The 20,480-nt window shown below is 36.2% G+C and overlaps 1 pseudogene; it reads left to right on the forward strand.

The window, feature by feature from the left end:
* LOC110217967 (phosphatidylinositol 4,5-bisphosphate 3-kinase catalytic subunit beta isoform-like) overlaps positions 1 to 7,816 on the forward strand; it is a 184,519-nt pseudogene extending 176,703 nt beyond the window's left edge.
* Positions 7,817 to 20,480: the final 12,664 nt, after the last annotated feature.

Consider the following 20,480-nt stretch of genomic DNA (forward strand, 5'->3'; position numbering starts at 1 on the left):
GAGGAAAATCCATGGGAGGATTAAGTGAAGAATTGAGCAAATCTGAGACTGAACATTCACTGCAGCCCTGGAAAATCTGAAAGGTCTACTGCTATCCCTTCAAGGTAGTGACTCTCTTGCCTCCACGTGTGAATCAAAGGGTTGGTAGTCTCTGAGGTCTTTTACCATATAACCTGCTGCTTCATGTGGAGTCCATGCAATGGAATGCTGCTAAATATTTAACTGACTTTTCAGAAAAACAAACAAACAAACTAACAAAAATGACCCATGACACATTTTTATGTTTATTCTGCATTAATAACATTTCCTCTATCACTTTCTAAAGTTTAGACAATCAATGAAACAATAAATTAAACCCTCAATAAATTAAGATTTTTAGTGTTTGCAGATTTCCAAGGTATAATATTCACAGTGAATATTTAACAATCTGGTGTAGTGAGGTATGACCTTGTTCTAGCACATCATAGAGTCCAGGCTTAGGAGACCCCAAATACTATCTCCAGAGCAGCCTCGCTAGTATCAGGGTGTGGATATGCTTAGATATAACACCTACTTTATTTTGTCATAAAACTGCAAAAGTTCAGAGAACTATCACCAACCCCTGTACCCCACAAATAAGTTTGGAACTCTGTTCCTCAGCCCCAACTTATATTGGCACATCCCCTCAAAGCCAACCAGTCAACCAAAGAAACGAACCAAAAAGCCTGGCTTGGGCAGAGACCTATCAGGTGTCCTAGCTTATTAATGCCACCCACCCTTGGCCAAAGCCCCAGTTTATCCCTTTCTATTCTTTCCCTTTCTCCAGAAAAGTTCAGATTAACAAAGAATGACAACTCTGACATTTTCTATTCCCTAGCCCTATGGAAAGTGGGAAAAGTATTACATTTACCTGCGCTATAATATGCTCTAACTAACTCTGTGCAGTCCCATTCCATGTATTCCTTGAGATCTACTTATATCTAGAAAGGAAGGATGGAGATCTCCTCACTCAGAGCCTCTGTAACTCTTTCATAAGACCCTGCTCACCATGCAGAATATAGCAGAAGTTTCCTTTCCTCTCTGAAGTCTTTCCTGCTTTCTGGAGCTTTTTTTTTTTAATTTCAAAAGCAGAAAAAAAGAAATGAAATATTTATTGAGCATTGCAAAGAAATAAGGGTTAAGCAAAAAGAAGAGAGCTTCAATTCTAGGTCACATGACCAATAGGATGGAGAAATGCAGATATACACACACAAACACACACATACACACACACACACACACACACATACACACACACGCATGAATTATGTACCTGAAGCAGATCAATTACAGCTGTCTTCATAAGCCCAAGACACCAAGAAATCTTACAAGGTAACAGCCTTATTAACTACTGAAAATAAAAATTCCTAACCCATTGCCACACCCCACACCCAGTCTCCAAACTCTGAGAGAGTGAACTACCTAACACATTGGTTTGTGCTCTGAGTCTAATTCAGTGATTTCTTCGCAGCTGCAGTGACTCTTGGCACACCTTGCCCATTCGCCCTCACCCTATCATTCTATGACAGAAAACAGCAGACCTCAATGCAGCCCATCCCCATGTGGAAGAAGGCAGTATATAAGAGCTGACTCTGCCCTTCCTGGGGTGGCAGTACTAAGCAGTACTAAAGAACAGAAGAGCTGCTAGAACTTAAAAAAAGAAAGGGGATGAATGAATGTGTCACATGCAAGGCAGAAATAATTTACAGAATAGAAAAGTTTAAATCCAGGCTGGTAAGTGTCTTGAAAGAATCAAAATAGAACAACTGTTTATAAAAGCACATGTATACTAAAATGGACAATATAGGAGAAAAGAAGCAAAGAAGAACAATATTTTAAAAATACATGATCTTTATACAAGCAAATTGAATTCAACTGGGAGCCCAGATTCATAGAGGAAAATTTGTGGATCTTAGGCCTCCTAGAAGTACACAGCAATTTGAGAAACCTAAACACCATAAACAAGACAAACCATAGAATTTATGAATATAGAAAATTATGTGCCAATTGAAAGGATTACCAGGACTCTTTAAGGAGGGTGAGAGAAGGGAAGAAATATAAAATAAAAACAAAGAACCCTTATACTTCAAAGTACAAGTGATTACCTTGAAAAATTCCAACAAAAAAAATTATGAAAGCAACCAAGAGAAATAACTTCAAATATAAAGGAATGGAAACTCAAATCACACCAAATAAATATTTGCCCACCAGAAGCCATAGAAGAGAATGAATAATAAACTGCAAAAAGCAAAAGAGTTCAAGTTGTAATCCAAAATGACATACACAGCTACCCAGAACCTAATCATCAGAGGAAAAAAAAAGAGTTTAGTGAAACAGAAGTATTTTAAGCATTAAAAAAACAAACCAAAAAAAAAATCAAGCAAGCAGCAAAACTAGCAACATGAGCAGATTATTTGTTTTACAAATTCTGTAAAGAAGAGAAACATGAGTAGTACAAGTAAAAAAAAAAAAAATAACCTTTCTCTAGAGCTTAAGGAACAATAATAAAATTATAAGAGGACATGGGAAGTTTAATAGTTGCAGAAGATTTTAATATCTCTTAGCTTTGGGCAAATCTAACAAAATTAACAATAGTGAAAACAGAAAATTAAACAAATTGCTGGATGAATTAGAGATAAGATATTTATGACTTCCTGTAAGTGGGTCTACTGAAGAATATATGTATTTCTCAACACTGTATCTTTTTTTTTTTACAAATATATTTACATGTATGGGCACATAAAAGTTGCAAATTAAAAAAACACAAAAATATTAAACATTTTTAAATGCCATAATACAGGAAATAGCCATCAATTCAGGGAGCACTAACAAAATAAGATAAAAGAGAAATTTTTTTAAAAATGCTAAAGAATATATGAGTCAAAGACCAAATCATAGAAACAAGAAATAAATAGCACAGTAGAACTGAACACATACTTTAGAGAGTAGATCTGTTGCATCTAGATAAGAGATAATTTTTAAAATGCATTTCAAAAACCAATGTTTGATAAATGCCTAATCATAAATTACATAAGAGAAAATTGGCTATTTGATGGACATTGGACGGGAATCTGAAAACACCAAATTCAAAATGGATATGTCCTGAATTTTAAAGAACATGTCTATCTTCTTTATCCAATTGAGTGTGCATATTATTACCTCTTTAAGCCAATGCTGATGACAGCCAGTTTCACTCACTCTTCCCCATATCATCCCTTTTCTCCCTCCACTGTAAAAGCCTTTTCTTGCTTCTTTTATGTAAGAAAAATTATCCCATTCTACCTCTCCCTTTCCCTTTCTCCCAGTACATTCTTCCCTCACCCCTTAATTTTGTATTTTTAGATATTACCCCTTCATATTCAACTCACACCTGTGCCCTCTGTCTACATATACTCCTTCTAATGACCCCAATAATGAGAAAGTTCTTATGAGTTACAAGTATCATCATCCCTTGTAGGAATGTTAACAGTTTAATCTTATTAAGTCCTTTATGATTTCTGCCTCAGTGCTGGCAAAGAGACCCCTTAGTCTCCTTCAGAGCAGTTGTTCAATGCCCTTACCATCTATGGACTGAGAGCTCCAGAAGCATCTGCTGCCTCTACTAATTTAGTGGCTCCCACGGCCTACTCTTGGTTTGCTGGGGCTGGGTCTTTGCTTGGGCTCAATCTGTGCTGGCATGTCCTGCACTGGACTATGTTCCACTCTCACCCAGGTGTGAGATTCTATTGGCTGGAAAATTATTTTACCCCATCCTTTGGCGGTTTCTGCTGCTCCAGCAATTGCCTACATAAAACATTATGGCATTATTTAAAGGTGTTCAGAGATGTTTTGGGAGAGCTCAGATGAGTTATTGCCTTTTCTCTACCATCTTAGCTCCACCATCCCTCCATTACCCATGGATTTCTTTTTTTTTATTCTTTTTTATTGATTTATTTTGATTTGCCAACAATCACTTCCATAAGCTTTTGAGTTTTAAATTTTGTTCTTCCTCCCTCCCCAAGGCAGAATGCAATTTGATATAAGCTAGACATACACATTCCTATTAAACATTAAACATTTTCACATTCGTGATGTTGTAAGGAAAATTAGGAGAAACCATCAGAAAGAGGAAACAAAACACAACGGAAGAAAAAAAGATAGCAAATAGTATGCTTTGATCTGCATTCAGACTCCATGGTTTTTCTTTGGATGTGGATAGCATTTTCCATCATGAGGCCTTTGGAGATGTCTTAGATCCTTGCATTGCTGAGAAGGGCTATGTCTATCAATATTAGTCATTGAACAACATGGCTGTTACAGGGTACAATGTTCTCCTAGTTCTGCTCACTTCATTCAGCATCAGACTATACAAGTCTTTCCGGGTTTTTTTGAAGTCTGCCTACTCATCATTTCTTATAGCACAATAGTATTCCATTACATTCATATACTACAACTTATTAAGCCACACCCCCCAATTGATAGGCATCCTCTTAATTTCCAATTTTTTGCCACCACAAAAAAAGTTGCTTTGAATATTTTCATACATGTGGGTCCTTTTCCCATTTGTATGATCTCTTTGGAATACAGCCCTGGAAGTGCTATTACTGGGTCAAAGGGTATGCACAATTTTTAATAGCCCGTTGTGTATAGTTCCAAATTGCTCTCCAAAATGGTTGGATTATTTCACAACTCCACCAACAATGCATTAGTGTTCCAATTTTCCCACATTTCCAATGTTTATCATTTTCCTGTTTTGTCATGTTAGCCAATCTGATAGGTGTGATGTGGTACTCTCAGAGTTGTTCTGATTTACATTTCTCTAAGCAATAGTGATTTAGAGCATTTTTTCATATGACTATAGATGGCCTTAATTGCTTCATCTGAGAACTACCTGTTTATATCCTTTGACCATTTATCAATTGGTGAATGGCTTCTTTCTTATAGATTTGATTTAATTCTCTATATATTTTAGAAACAAAGCCCTCATCAGAGACATTGGTTGTAAAAATTCTTTTCCAGTTTTCTGCTTTCCTTCTAATCTTGGTTGCATTAGCTTTGTTTGTACAAAAACTTTTCAATTTAATATAATCAAAGTTATCCATTTTAGATTTTGTAATATTCTCTATCTCGTGTTTGGTCATGAATTCTTCTGTTCTCTATAAATCTGATAGGTAAACTATTCCTTGCTCTCCAGTTTGTTTACAGTATCAGCCTTTATATCTAAATCATGAACCCGTTTTGACTTTATTTTTGTATATGGTGGGAGATTTTGATCTATGCCAAGTTTCTGCCATGCTATTTTCCAGTTTTCCCAGCAGTTTTTGTCAAAGAGTGAGTTCTTATTCCAGAAGCTGAGGTCTTTGTGTCCCCATGGATTTCTTAATAACCACTTAAATCTATATCCAGTGGAATTATCTTGGATGGTTTGGTTAAAGCCCACTTTCCCACCAAAAGCTCCATTCCTGAAAACTTGGAGGATCAACTTCATGAAGGAACTCTTGTGGTAGCTGTGCATTTTGAAAATTGCCAGGACATATTTTGTTTCCAAAATTTCCTGATGTGACTCCCGCTAAGCTAAATGAGTTGACAATCCAAAAACTGTTAACTATCCATGGGAAGGAAGATGAAGTTAATCTCATTGACCATATGTACAAGTCAGGAGGGGCTAGAATTATATGTTCAGTGATCATCCATTAATTCAGTTCCAGTATACCCAGAAATGTGTTCTGAATAGGACTCTTCCAAAAACTTACTCTTGTTAAATGTTGCAATATAAAGAAAATATATGAACAGGAAATGATTGCCAGAGAACTGTCATAAACCAAAATTCATCTCACCTTTCCCTATACTGGAACTGCACTCACACACAAGAGGAATAATTTCTAATGTTTGGGAGAATACCCAACCTTTCCAAGTTATATTCCTTAAGGGGGATACATTGAACACAGAATAAATGGTCAAAGTTCATGTCAGGACTGGACTTTTTCATGCCACAGAGCTTCTTTTTAAACCAGTTATAAATTTAGAGATATCTGAAAGAAGTGGCCATATTTGTAGTGAATCATTGGAATCTGATATTAGTTATCTGTGACTTAATAAAAATGGTTCAGTTATGCTTTACAATTTATGCTGTGGATTAAGCTAAAACAAAAAAGTCAACTAATAAAATTAATCCCTCCAAATACCAAACTATCAGGAAAGCTGGGAAAGTGCAGTATCTATAGCATGGGTCAATACCATGTTGTTTGAACTTTTTAAAGACATGTGAAAACTGGAGACATCATATGGCACAGCTGATGATCATTTCCTGATGAACCTGAAGAAATGTTAAATCCAATGGGGACTGTTCAGTTAAATCTATATATTGAAAATGTGACAGATTTACATACTAAATTCCCTGAGAATTAAAAAAAATACCCTTATTATTACCCTCTCTTTTATAAGATTATGGAAAAGGCAGTTGAGATTCTAAGTAGTGACTGTGGTAACATCTTGTCGAGGTAGAAAAAAAAATTCAGTTGTACTAAAAGAAAATATGGAGTGAGATCCTTTAACCCAACTGTGTGAGATTGAAGTGGATCTTATTTGGATTTTGCAACAAGACTGTGGAGAAAAATTTCTAGAGGCTTTGCCAAAATTGCTGCTATCAGTCAAATGGAATAAATTTAAAGATATTGCTCAGCTATGGGCTCTTCTTCAGATAGGGTCTGAACTGCTTCCTAGGGAAACATTAGAATTGTTAGATTTAATTATCCAGACCACTAATCAAGAGAACATGTAGTAGGTTGCTTGAAACAATTGAATGACAAAGAACTTTCTCAGTAACATCTCCAAGTTTTGGAAAATGAACTTTTGCTTGATTTTGCCTATCCAGTTTCCTGTTAAACAGATCCCTTTTTAATAACAGGATAGGGTACTTTCTATTTTGGCATTCAGGTCAGAAGTGCACATTCCTGCCTTTTCAGTGCAGTTTGGGCTAATATTTGAAGCTTACTATCAGAGAAGTGCAGGCTATGTGAAAATGCTTTCTAAACATATTGAAACTCTTAATAAACTGAAGACCTTAAATACTTTAATAAAATTAAATGCAGTGAATTTAAACAAAGCAAAAGACAGAGAATGCATACATGCTTAAAATAAACTGCTTATTGAGAAGCCATTTCTGATCTTCAGTCACCTTTGAATCCTTGTGTCACATTTTCACAATTTTCTGTTGAGAAGCACAAGTACATGGATTCTAAAATAAAACTTCTGAGAATAGTATACAACTATAAGATATTTGGAGGAGATCCAGTGGGTATCATTTTCAAAAACAGGCATGATGTTTGCATGACAAGATATGTTGACACTCCAGATGTTGTGGTTAATGGATGTATTTTGGAAAAATGCCAGATTGGATCTCTAAATGCTGCCATATGGTTGTTTAGCAACAGGAGACTGCTGTGGCCTGATTGAAGTTGTTAACACCTCTGAAACAATTGCCAATATTCCGCTAAAATAATAGTAATGTTGCTACCACAGCTGCCTTCAATAAAGATGCGCTTTGAAACTGGCTTAAAGAATATGATTCTGGGGATGACTTAAATTAAGCCATTGAAGAGTTCACTCTCTCCCATGTTGGCTCTTGTGTACTTTCTTATATCTTAGGAATCAGTGATAGAGATAGTGACAATATCATGGTCAGGTAGACTGGTCATTTCTTCCACATTGATTTCAGACATTCATGGAAATTTCAAGTCTTCATTTGACATTAAATGGGAACAAGTACTTTTCTATTCTTCCCTATGATTTTATTTATATCATTCAGCAAGAAAAATGAAACAAAACAAAGTGTCACTGTTGTGAATATGCTTACTTGATTTGAGGAAATTGTAGGAATTTATCATTCCATTTGTCCAGATGTAGACTGAAGGTCTTCCTAAGCTCTCCTCAGCTAAGGATGCACAGTATCTTTAATTTTTTTTTAAACTTAATTTATTTACTTTTAGTTTTTGACATTCACTTTTATGAGATTTTGAGTTCTAAATGTTTCTCTCTCCTTCCCCTATCTCCTCCCCAAGAAGGCATATAATCTGATATGTGCTATGTGTGTAAAGTCATATTAGACATATTTCCACATTAATCATGTTATGAAAGAGGAATTAGAACAAAAGGGGGAAAAATGAGAAAAAAAGAAAATAGTACTCTTCTATCTGCATTCAGACTCCATAGTTATTTTTCTAGATGTGGATAAAATTTTCATCATGAGTCTTTTGGAGTTGTATTATATCACTGTACTGCTGAGAAGAGGAAAATCTATTAAAGTTGGTCATCATATAGTGTTGCTGTTAGTATGTACAGTGTTCTCCTGGTTCTGCCCACTTCAGTCAGCATGAGTTCATAAAAGTCTTTCCAAACTTTTCTGAAATCTCTCTGCTCATTATTTCTTATGGAGCAATAGTATTCCACTACATTCATATACTACAACCTGTTCAGCTATTTCCCTACTGATGGGCATCCCCTCAATTTCTAATTCTTTGCCACCACAGAAAGAGCTGCTGCAAAGATTTTTTGTACATGTGGGTCCTATATATTTATTAGGGCATAAAATCTTCTTAACATGCAGAAAAACAGCAGGATAGAGGGTTAGGATAAGGAAAGGATTTTTAGAAGGGTGTGTGGGTTAGGGAATCAGTTGTCAAAAATCAAGTAGATTTCTGAGGATGACTGAGATAAAAAGAGATAGAAGGATAAGCAGTGAAGAAAAAAAGAATGGAGGAAATACACAGCTAGTTGTTAGAACTTTGAATGTGAATGAGATAAAATTACCCATAAAATAAAAATAGATAGAATGGATAAATATCCAGAATCTAACAATAAGTTGTTTGCAAGAAACATTTAAAAATGAGAGATACACGAAAGTAAAACTGAGGGGCTGGAGTAGAATTTACTATGCTTTAGTTGATTTTAAAGAAGAGGGGTATTAATCAATCTCAGACAAAGTTAAAGGTAAAATATTTAATTAAAAGAGATAAACAGGGAAACTAGATCAATGTTAAAAAGTACCATAGACAATGAAGTAATATTAATACTAAATATATAGGCAACAAATACTATAGCATTTTTTGTTGCTTTTTAATTGTTTTATTAATTAGTTAATTAATTTTTAGTTTTCAACATTCACTTCCACAAGATATTGAGTTCCAAATTTTCTCCCAATCTATCCTCTACCCCCACCCCAAGACAGCATGCATTCTGATTAACCCTTCCCCTAATCTGCCCTCCCTTCTATCACCCTTCCCTCCTTTTCTTTTCTCCTTTCCCTTCAATTTTCCTGAAGGGCAAGATAGATTTGTATACCCTATTGCCTGTATATCTTATTTCCCAGTTGCATGTAAAAAACAATTTTTAACATTTGTTTCTAAAATTTTGAGTTCCAAATTCTCTCCCTTCCTTCTTCCTCACCCACCATCATTGAGAAGGCAAGCAATTCAAGACAGGTTATACATGTGTAGTCATTCAAAACACTTCCATAATAGTCATGTTGTGAAAGACTAACTATATTTCCCTCCATCCTATCCCACACTCCCATTTCTTCTATTATCTCTTTTGACCCTGTCCTTCCTCAAAAGTGTTTGCTTCTGATTGCCCCCTCTCTTATCCCCTTGCTCCCTATTTTCCTGTAGGGTAAGATAGATTTCCTTACTCAGTTGAACATGTATATTATTCCCTCCTTAAGCTAAATCCAATGAGAGTAAGGTTCACTCATTCCCTCTCACCTCACCCCCTTCCCCTCCACTGTAAAAGCTTTCTCTTGCCTCTTTTATGTGAGATAATTTACCCCATTCTACCTCTCCCTTTCTCCTTCCAGAACATTCCTCTTTCTCACCACTTAATTGTATTTTTTAGATATCATACCTTCACAATCAACTCACTGTGTCCTCTCTCTCTCTCTCTCTCTCTCTCTCTCTCTCTCTCTCTCTCTCTCTCTCTCTCTATATATATATATATATATATATATATATATATATACACACACACACACACACGTGTATGTATGTATGTATATATACATATGCATACACATATATGTATATGTGTGTATATGTGTGCATATATGTGTATGCATATATATGTATATATATGTATATATATACATATATATATATATATATATATATATATTTCCTCTAACTACCCTAATACTGAGAAAGATCTCATGAGTTACAAATGTCATCTTTCCATATAAGAATACAAACAGTTATACTTTAATAACTCCCTTATGATTTCTCTTTCTTGTTTACCTTTTCATGTTTCTTTTGAGTCTTATATTTGAAAGTCAAATTTTCTATTCAGCTCTGGTCTTTTCATCAAGAATGCTTGAAAGTCTTCTATTTCATTGATTGTCTATTTTTTCCCCTAAAGGATTTTACTCAATTTTGATGGGTACATGATTCTTGGTTTCAGTTTTAGCTACTTTGACCTCCAGAATATCATATTCTAAGCCCTCAGATCCCTTAATATAGAAGCTGCTAAATCTTGAGTTATTGTGATTGTGTTTCCTCAATATTCAATTTGTTTCTTTCTGTGTGCTTGTAATATTTCCTTTTTTAGCTACGGACTCTGGAATTTGTCTGTGATATTCCTAGTTTTCCTTTTAGAATCCCTTTCAGAAAGTAAGCAATGGATTCTTTCAATTTGTATTTTATTCCTCTGGTTCTACAATATTAAGGTAGTTTTCCTTGATAATTTCTTAAAAGATGATTTCTAGCCTCTTTTTAATTTTTTTTTTTGGTCATGACTTTCAGGTAGTATAATAATATTAAAATTCTCTCTCCCGTATCTATTTTCTAGGTCAGTTGCTTTTCCAATCAGATATTTCTTCTGTTTTTGTTCTATTTTTTCCCCATTCTTTTGGTTTTGTTTTACAATTTCTTGATTTCTCATGAATTCATTAGCTTCCATTTGCTCTATTCTATTTTTTTTCTCTTTTTAGGCAATTGAAGTTAAGTGACTTGCCCAAGTCACACAGCTAGTAAGAATCATGTATTTGGTCTGAGGCTGGTTTTGAACTCAGGTCCTCCTGACTTCAGGGCCAGTGCTCGATCCATTGTGCCACCTAGCTGCCACTCCATTCTAATTTTGAAGGAAGAGTTTTCTTCTGCAAGCTTTGGGACCTACTTTTCCCTTTGGCCAAACCTGCTTTTTAAGTCATCCTCCTTCTCATTGGCTTTTTGGACCTCTTTTGCAATTTGGGTTAGTCTATTTTTTTTAAGATGTTATTTTCTTCAGTATTATTTTGGGTCTCCTTTACTAAGTTGTTGACTCATTTTTCATTATTTTCTTGCATCACTCTCATTTCTTTTCACAAATTTTCCTCTACTTTTCTTGCTTGATTTTCAAAATCCATTTAGATCTCTTCCATGGCTTGAGACCAATTCATATTTTTCTTGGAGGCTTTGGATGTAGGAGATTTGACTTTGTCGTCTTTTTCTGGTCATATGTTTTGATCTTCATTTTCACCAAAGTAAGATTCTATAGCCTGAGTGTTTTTCCACTATTTGTTCATGTTCCCAGCCAATTGCTTGACTTTTTAACTCTTTGTTAAGGTAGAGCAATGCTTCCAGTGTGGTGGGTGTACTGTCCCAAGCTTCAGGGGTTTTGTGCAACTATTTTCTTTCTTTCTTTGTTTTTTCTTTTTTCTTTCTTATTTTTTTTTTAGGCAATTGGGGTTAAGTGACTTGCCCAGGGTCACACAGCTAAGTAAGTGTCACATTTGGTCTGAGGCCAGATTTGAACTCAGGTCTGCCTGACTTCAGGGCCAGTGGTCTATCCACTGTGCCACCCAGCTGCCCCCTTGTGCAACTGTTTTGGGAGATATTTTTAGGGTTTAAATTTTCCATTCTTCCAATGTGTTACGATCAAAGGAAAGGTATTTACTCCTCTCCAGACCTGTGCTCTGGTCTGTGAGTGACCACAAACACTCTTTTCTGCCTTCGAGTTTTGAGGAGGATTCTCTCTTCACTGCTGCTACAAGCTCTGCTGTGCCAGTACTCCTCCTTACCCTAGGACTGCCACCCAGGACTGCAACCCAGATTCAAGAAAGTGAATCCTACCTCAGTACCAGCAAAGAGATCCCTGCAATCACCCTCTGATCAGCCACTCTATTCCCCCATCATCAGTGGGCTGAGAGCCCTGAAAGCAGCCACTGCTGCTTCCTCTGCCATTGTCCTGGGGCTGGTATTGGATCATGCTCCTCTCTCACTCAGGTCCGACAGACCTTTCCTACTAACCTCCTAAGATATCTTTGACATTTGTGGCTTCAGAAGGCTGGAAACCACCACAGGTGCCAGTCCCCTGAGGCCTGCTCCAGGTTTGCTGGAGGCCTGATCTGTGCTGGTGTATTTTGTGCTGGACTGTGCTCCTCTCTAAGACTAGTTCAACAGACATTTGGTGTCGTCCTTCCAAGTTGTCTTGGACTGGAAATGTGTTTCACTCTGTCATTTTGTGGATTCTACTGCTCTAGAATTTGTTTAGAGTCATTTTTACAGGTATTTGCAGGGGTTTGGGGGAGGGCTCAAACAAGTCCCTGCTTTTATTCTGCCATCTTGGCTCTGCCTCCCCCCACTATAGCATTTTTAAATGAAAATGCAAATTAATTACAGGTAGAAATAGTTAGAAAAAGCTATAATAGTGGGGGATTTCAATCTTCTCCTCTCAGAACTATATAAATCTAACCAAAAAGTGAATAAGAAAAAAGCCAAGGAGATTAATAATATCTTAGTTAAACTAGACGTGATAGACATCTGGAGAGAATTCAATGGAAATATAAAGAAATATACCTTCTTCTCAGTTTTATATGAAGTTTTACAAAAATTAACCACACATTAGATCATAAAATCTTTATAGATGAATGCATAAAAGCAGAAATAATAAATGCATCCTTTTCAAATCACAATGTAATGAAATTACGTCTAATAAAATAAATATAGAAACATAAAAAATCAACTAAAGATTATAAAACTTAATCTTTTATAAAATATTTTCAAATTTTTATTGAAAAGTTTTAGTTCCATTTTTTAAACATTTATCAATTAATTTAGTTTTAGTTTTCAACATTTATTTCCACAAGATTTTGAGTTCTAGATTTTGTCCCCATCTTGCCCCTCCCTCCCACCCTGCATTCTGAATATTCCTTCCCCTAATCTTCCCTCCCTTCTATCACCCCCCCTTCTCTTATCCCCTTCCCCTTATATTTTCCTGTAGGGCAGGAAGATTTCTATACTCCAGTGCCTGTATATCTTATTTCCCAATTGCAAGACATTTATCTAGGGGTAGAACCAAGGTGGTAGAGTAAAAGCAGTGACCTGCTTGAGCTCTCCCTCAAACCCTTCTAAATACCTGTAAAAAATGGCTCTAAACAAATTCCAAAGCAGCAGAACACATGAAAAGACAGAGTGAAACAAATTTCTAGCCCAAGACAATCTGAATGGTTGATCAGAAAGGTATATCGCACCAGGCTGGGAGAAGAAAGCAGGTCAGAATGAGCATGAAGGCAAAACAGGCCTAGGTGAACCTAGAGAAGCCCTCAGAGGACTGAATAACAGGCAGCTGTGGTGGTTTCCAGATTTCTCCACCCATGAATGCTAAAGACAACAGGAAGAAAAGTCTATGATTGTGGTGAGAGAGAAGCTTGGTACCAGCCCCAGTCCCCATGTGTGGCCCCAGGGTGAAAGCTGTTTCTGAAATTTCCAGAGCTTCAGAAGCTTCCATCCCACAGACTGAAGGGAATCAAGTGATTGATCAGAAGGAGATTTCAGGGATCTCTTCGCTGGTGCAAGATTCTCTTGCTTTGCCCATGCTTGGATCTGGGTCACAGTTCTGGGTGGTGGTCCTGGGTCAAGGAGGAGTGGTGACCTGGTGGAGCTTGTAGTGGCTGTGTAGAGAGAATCCTCACAGTCCTAGGACAGAAAGGAGTGCTTGTGGTCACTCATAGACCAGAGCACAGGCCAAGAAAGGAGTAAACATCTCACCCCTTACCAAAATTTACAGATCCATAGAAATATCTCTGAAAATAGCTACTCAAAACCCCTGAAGCTTCAGACAGTAACCCTGTACAGGAGATAGGATTACAACCAAGAATCACCTACCCAGCAAAACTGAGTATAACCCTTCAGGGGAAAAAAATGGATATTCAGCATTCTTGATGACAAGACTAGAGCTGAATAGAAAATTTGACCTTCCCAATTGCAAGTGAAAACAATTTTTAACATTTGTTTTTCAAAACTTTGGGTGCCAAATCCTCTCCCCTCCTCTCTCCCGACTCACCCTCTTTGAGAAGGCAAGCAACTTAGTACAGGCTATACATGTGCTGTCATGCAAAACACTTACATAGTAGTTATGTTGTGAAAAGCTAACTATATTTCCCTTCATCCTATCCCACCTCCTATTTATTACATTCCCTTTTAACTCTGTCCCTCCTCAGAAGTGTTTGCTTCTGATTACCCCTCTCCCAGTCTGTTCTCCCTTCTATCATTTCTTCCTCCCACTTTCTTATTCCCTTTCCCCATTTTCCTATAGGGTATGATAGTTTTGCCTACACAATTGAGTGTGTATATTATTCCCTCCTTAAGCCAAATCCAGTAGAATAAGATTCACTCATTCCCTCTCACCTTCCCCCTTTTCCCTTCCACTGTAAAAGCTTTTCCTTGTCTGTTTTATGTGAGATAATTTACTCCATTCTACCACTTCCTTTCTCCTCCCAGTATAATCCTCTCTCACCCCTTAATTTTTTTTAGACTCCCCACCTTTATCTTCAATTCACCCTGTGCCCTCTATTTTTCTACCTACCTATCTATGTTCATAAGTATATATCTATCTATACATGCATTTTTTCCACCTCTAACTACCCTAATATTGACAAAGGTCTCATGAATTACAAATATAATCTTTCCATGTAGGAATGTAAACAGTTCAACTTTAATAAGTCCCTTATGATTTTTCTTTCCTGTTTACCTTTTCATGTGTCTCTTGAGTCTCCTTTTGAAAGTCAAATTTTCTATTCAGCTCTGGTCTTTTCATCAAGAATGCTTGAAAGTCCTCTATTTCACTAAATATCCATAATTTCTCCTGAAGAATTATACTCAGTTTTGCTAGGTAGGTGATTCTTGGTTTTGTTCCTAGCTACTTTGACCTGCAGGATATCATATTCCAAGCTCTCCAGTCACTTATGCTTGTAAACTGTTAAATCTTGTGTTATCTTGATTGCGTTTCCACAATACTTCTTTATGACTGCTTGCAATATTTTCTCCTTATTCTGGGAATTCTGGAAGTTGGATATAATATTCCTAGGAGTTCTCCTTTAGGGATCTCTTTCAGGAGGTGATCAGTGGAGTCTTTCAATTTCTATTTTACCCATTGGTTCTAGAATATCAGGGCAATTTTCCTTGGTAATTTCTTGAAAGATGATGTCTAGGCTCTTTTTTTGATCATGGCTTTTAGGTAGTCCAATAATTTTAAAATTATCTCTCCTGGATCTGTCTTCTAGGTCAATTGTTTTTCCAATGAGATATTTCACATTGTCTTCTTTTTTTTTTTATTCTTTTGGTTTTGTTTTACAATGTCTTGATTTCTCATAAAGTCATTAGCTTTCATTTGCTCCATTTTAATTTTAAAGGAAGTATTTTCTTCAGTAAGCTTTTGGACTTCATTTTCCATTTGACAAATTCTGCTTTTGAAGGCTTTCTTTTTCTCATTGGCTTTTTGGACCCCTTTTGTAATTTGGGTTTGTCTATTTTTTAAGGTGTTATTTTCTTCAGTATATGTTTAGGTCTCCTTTGGCAAGCTGTTGACTTGTTTTTCATGATTTTCTTGCATCACTCTCATTTCTCTTCTCAGCTTTTCCTCTACTTCTCTTACTTGTTTCTCAAAATCCTTTTTGAACTCTTCCATTACCTAGGAGTGATTCATATTTTTCTTGGAGGCTTTGAATATAGGAACTTGGACTTTGTTGCCTTCTTCTGGTCATATATTTTCATCTTCTTTACAATCAAAAAAAGATTCTATGATTTGACTTTTTTTTGTGAGGTTTGCTCATGATCCCAGCCAATTACCTGAGTTATAAACTCTTTGTTAAGGTAGGGGTCTGCTTCCAATGTGGAGAATGTACTGTCCCAAGCTTTGGGGGTTTTGTGCAGCTGTTTTCAGAAATACCTCTAGGGACCTGTAAATTTTCAGTTTTTCTAAGGTGGTATGATCAAGGGTAAGGTACTTACTCCTTTCCTGACCAGGGCTCTGGTCTATGTGTGATTAAAAGCCCTCTTTTCTGCCTTGGAGCTGTGAGGAGGATTCCCTCTGCACCACGACAGAGCTCCTCCTCAGCCCAGGACCACCACCCTGAACTGTGACCCAGATCCAGGCACTGGCAAAGATAAAGAATCCTAACCCAGCACCAGCAAAGAGATCTCTGCAATCCTTCTCTGATCAGCCACTAGATTCCCCTTCTGTCTGTGGGCTGAAAGCACTGTAAGCAGCCACTGCCCTGACCATGTGCTGAGACTGGAACTGATTGAGCTTCTCTCTCATCTCTCAACAGACCTTTCCTACTGACATCCTAACTTGTCTTTGATGTCTGTGGGTTGAGAAGTCTGGAAACCATCACAGTTACCAGTGATTCAGTCTCCTGAGCCCTGCTCCAGGTTCGCTGAGGCCAGGTCTTTCCTTGTGCAGCTCAGGCTGAACTGTGCTCCTCTCTGAACCCAGTACAACAGACCTTTCCTGCCTACCTTACAGGTTGGCTTGAGCTGGAAATTTGTTTCACTTGACTTTCTGTGTGTTCTGCTGCTCTAGACTTTGTTTAGAGCTATTTTTTACAGGCATTTGGAGATGTTTGGGGGAGAACTCAAACAAGTCACTGATTTTACTCCTCTGCCTTGGCTGTGCCTTGAGTTCCAAATTCTATCTCTCCCTCCCTCCCTGCCTTGCCTTACCCCTCTTTGAGATGGTAAGTAATCGAATATAAATTATACATGTGCAATTATGTAAAACATTTCCACACTAGTCATTTTGTACAAGGAGACTCGAATAAAAGAAAAAAAATGAAAGAAATAAAGTGAAAAATAGCATGCTTCAGTCTGTATTCAATCAATATCAGTTCTTTCTCTGAAGAAAGAAGGCTGGGGCAGCTAGATGGTGCAGTGGACAAAGCACCTTCCTTGAAGTGAGGAGGACCTGAGTCAAAATCTGACCTCAGACCCTTGACACTTAGTAGCTGTGTGACCCTAGGCAAGTCACTTAACTTAGATTGCCTCACCAAAAACAAACCAAAATAAAAATAAAAATAAAATAAAAATGTAAAGCAGCTCCTTCCTTAGTAGCCAAAACTTGAAAACTAAATGGGGGAGGGGGGAGAGAAAGCTGTCTTAAAAAAAAAAAAGAAGCCTTCATCATTAGTCCTTTGGGATTGTCTTGGATTATTGTATTGCTGAGAAGAGCTAAATCATTTGCAATTCTTCATGAAGCTGTATTGCTGCTACTGTGTACAACATTATCCTGGTTCTGTTCACTGTACATCAGTTAATATAAGTCTTTCCAGGTTTTTTCTGAAATCATCTTGCTTGTCATTTCTTATATCACAAGAATATTATATTATAATTATATACCACAGCTTGTTGAGCTGTGTCCCGATTGAAGGGTGTACCTTTCATTCCTAATTTTTATCCACAACAAAAAGAAGTGATATAAATATTTTTGTGGAAATAGTTTATTTTCCCTTTTTGGGGGGATTCCTTTGGGGAATAGACTTAGTGGTATTGCTGGATCAAAAAGTATGCATAATTTTATAGCCCTTTGGACATAGTTCCAAATTGTTCTCTAGAATGGTTGGATCAATTCACAACTCTACCAACAGTGCTTTAGTGTCCCACATCCCTACAATATCCAACATCATATTAGCCACTCTGCTGCATGTGAGGTAGTACCTCAGAGCTGTTTTAAAGTGCATTTCTCTGATCAATAGTGACAGAACTTTTTTTTCCTATGACTATAGAGAGCCTTGATTTCTTTGTCTAAAAACTGCCTGTTCATATCCTTTGACCATTAATCAGTTGGGGAATGACTTGATTTTTTTTTTCATAAATTTAACTCAGTTCTCTATATTTGGAAAATGAGGCCTTCATCAGATATTTGTTGCAAAATCTTCATCCAAGTTTTCATCTTTCCTTATATTTTTGGTTGCATTGGTTTGCTAGTGCAAAAACTTGTTAATTTTATATAATTAAAATTATATATTTTACATTTTATAATGCTGTCTATATATTATTTGGTCCTAAATTCTTCCCTTATCCATAAATCTGACAGACAAATTATTCTGAGCTCTCTTAATTTGCTTATGGCACCACCATTTATGTGTAAAACATGTACCCATTTTGACCTTACCTTGGTGTACAGTGTGAGATGTTGGTCTATACCTAGTTTATGGCATATTGCTTTCCAGTTTTCCCAGCAGGTTTTTTTAAATCAAATAATGACTTTTTGTTCCAAAAGCTTGGATCTTTGTGTTTATCATATGTTAGATTACAATTGTCATTTACTGTAATGTAATTTGTACCTAATCTATGCCACTGATCCACCACTCTATTTCTTAGGCAGCATCAGGTTATTTTGATAATTACTGCTCTGTAATAGAGTTGGAGATATAATACAGCTAGATCACCATCTTTCACATTTTTCATTGATTACCTTATTATCCTTGGGATTTTATTCTTCCAGATGAATTTTATTATTTTTTCTAACTTCTATAAAATAATTTTTGATAATTTTTGGCATAGCACTGAATAAACAGATAAATGAATATAGAATTGTCATTTTTATTATATTGGCCCAGTCAACACATGAACAATTAATACTTTTCCAGTTGTTTAGACCTGACTTTATTTGTGTGAAAGGTGTTTTATAGTTGTGTTCATATAGTTACTGGGTTTATTTTGATAGGTAGACTCCCAAATAGTTTTATATTTTCTACAGTCATTTTAAACAGAATTTCTCTTTCTGTTTCTTGCTATAGTACTTTGTTGGTAATATATAGAAATGCTAATGATTTATATGGGTTTATTGTATATCTTGAAACTTTGGTAAAGTTTTTAATAATTTAAAGTTTTTTTTTAGTTAATTCTCTAGGACTTTCTAAGTGTAACATCCATCTGCAAAGCGTGAAAGTTTTTTTCCCGTCATTGCCTATTCTAATTAATTTAACTTCTTTTTCTTCCTATATTGCTATAGCTAAAATGTTTAGTACAATATTGAATACTAGAGGTGATAATGGGATCCTTGCTTCACTCCTGATTGTATAAAGAAGTCTTATCCACATGACAGACAATACTTACTGACATTTTTAGATAAATAGCAGTTATTACTTTAAGGTAAGTTCACTTGTTTGTCCCTCTCTCTCTCTTTACCTCCTATCCTTTTCATTCTCACAAGGGAGGATCACCACTTTCCCTCATATATCCTTCCTTTTATCATTTCCCCTCCCCTTTCTTTATCCCCACCCCTTTTTACTTCCTTATGGAGTAACACAGATTTCTTTATCCAACTGAGTGTGTATGTTATTCCTGCTTTAAGCTGATTTCGATGAGAGTAAGTTTTAAGCTTTGCCAACCTCCCCACTTTCCCCTCCATTCTAATAGCTATTTCATACTTATTTCATGTGGGATAATTTACCCCATTCAATATCCAGCCTCCTTCTAGTGCAATTTTTTTTCTTGCCCCTTTATTTTTTAATTTTTTTTTTGGGGGGGAGTATCATTCTGTCAAAGTCACCTTATATCTGCAACCTCTGTCTACATATACTCCTTCTAATTGCTCTTAAGGTAATCAAGTTGTTAAGTTACAAATATTTTCTTGCCATATAGAAATATAAACAGTTTAACCTTATTGAAGTTCTTATGTTTTCTTTTTCTTGTTTCTTTTTTAACTTTTTATGTTTCCCTTCAGTCTTGTATTTGAAAGTAATTTTTTTTTATTTTATTCAGCCCTGATCATTTAATTAAAAATGTTTTAAAGTCCTCTGTTGCATTGAATACCCATTTTTCCTCTGAAAGATTAAATTAAATTTTGTTGGGCAGATGATTTTTGGTTGTAATCCTAAACATTTTTTCCTTCTTATATATAATATTCCAAGCCCTCCAGTTCTTTAATGTGGAAACTACAAAATCCTGCTCAATCTTGACTGTAGTTTGATGATATTTGAATTTTTTCTTTTCTTTTTGGTGAGGCAACTGGTGTTAAGTGACTTGCCCAAGGTCACACAGCTAGTAAGTGTCAAGTGTCTGAGGCCAGATTTGAACTCAGATCCTTCTGACTTCAAGGCCAACACTCTATCCACTGTGCCACCTAGACGCCTATGACTTGTTTCTTTTTGGCTGCTTGCAATACTATCTCCTTGATCTGCAAACTCTGGAATTCAGCTATGATATTCCTGGGAGTTTTCATTTTGGGATCTCTCT

Source organism: Phascolarctos cinereus, unplaced genomic scaffold (assembly GCF_003287225.1).
Source record: "Phascolarctos cinereus isolate Bilbo 61053 unplaced genomic scaffold, phaCin_HiC Scaffold_4;HRSCAF=312, whole genome shotgun sequence".
Taxonomy (NCBI): Eukaryota; Metazoa; Chordata; class Mammalia; order Diprotodontia; family Phascolarctidae; genus Phascolarctos; species Phascolarctos cinereus.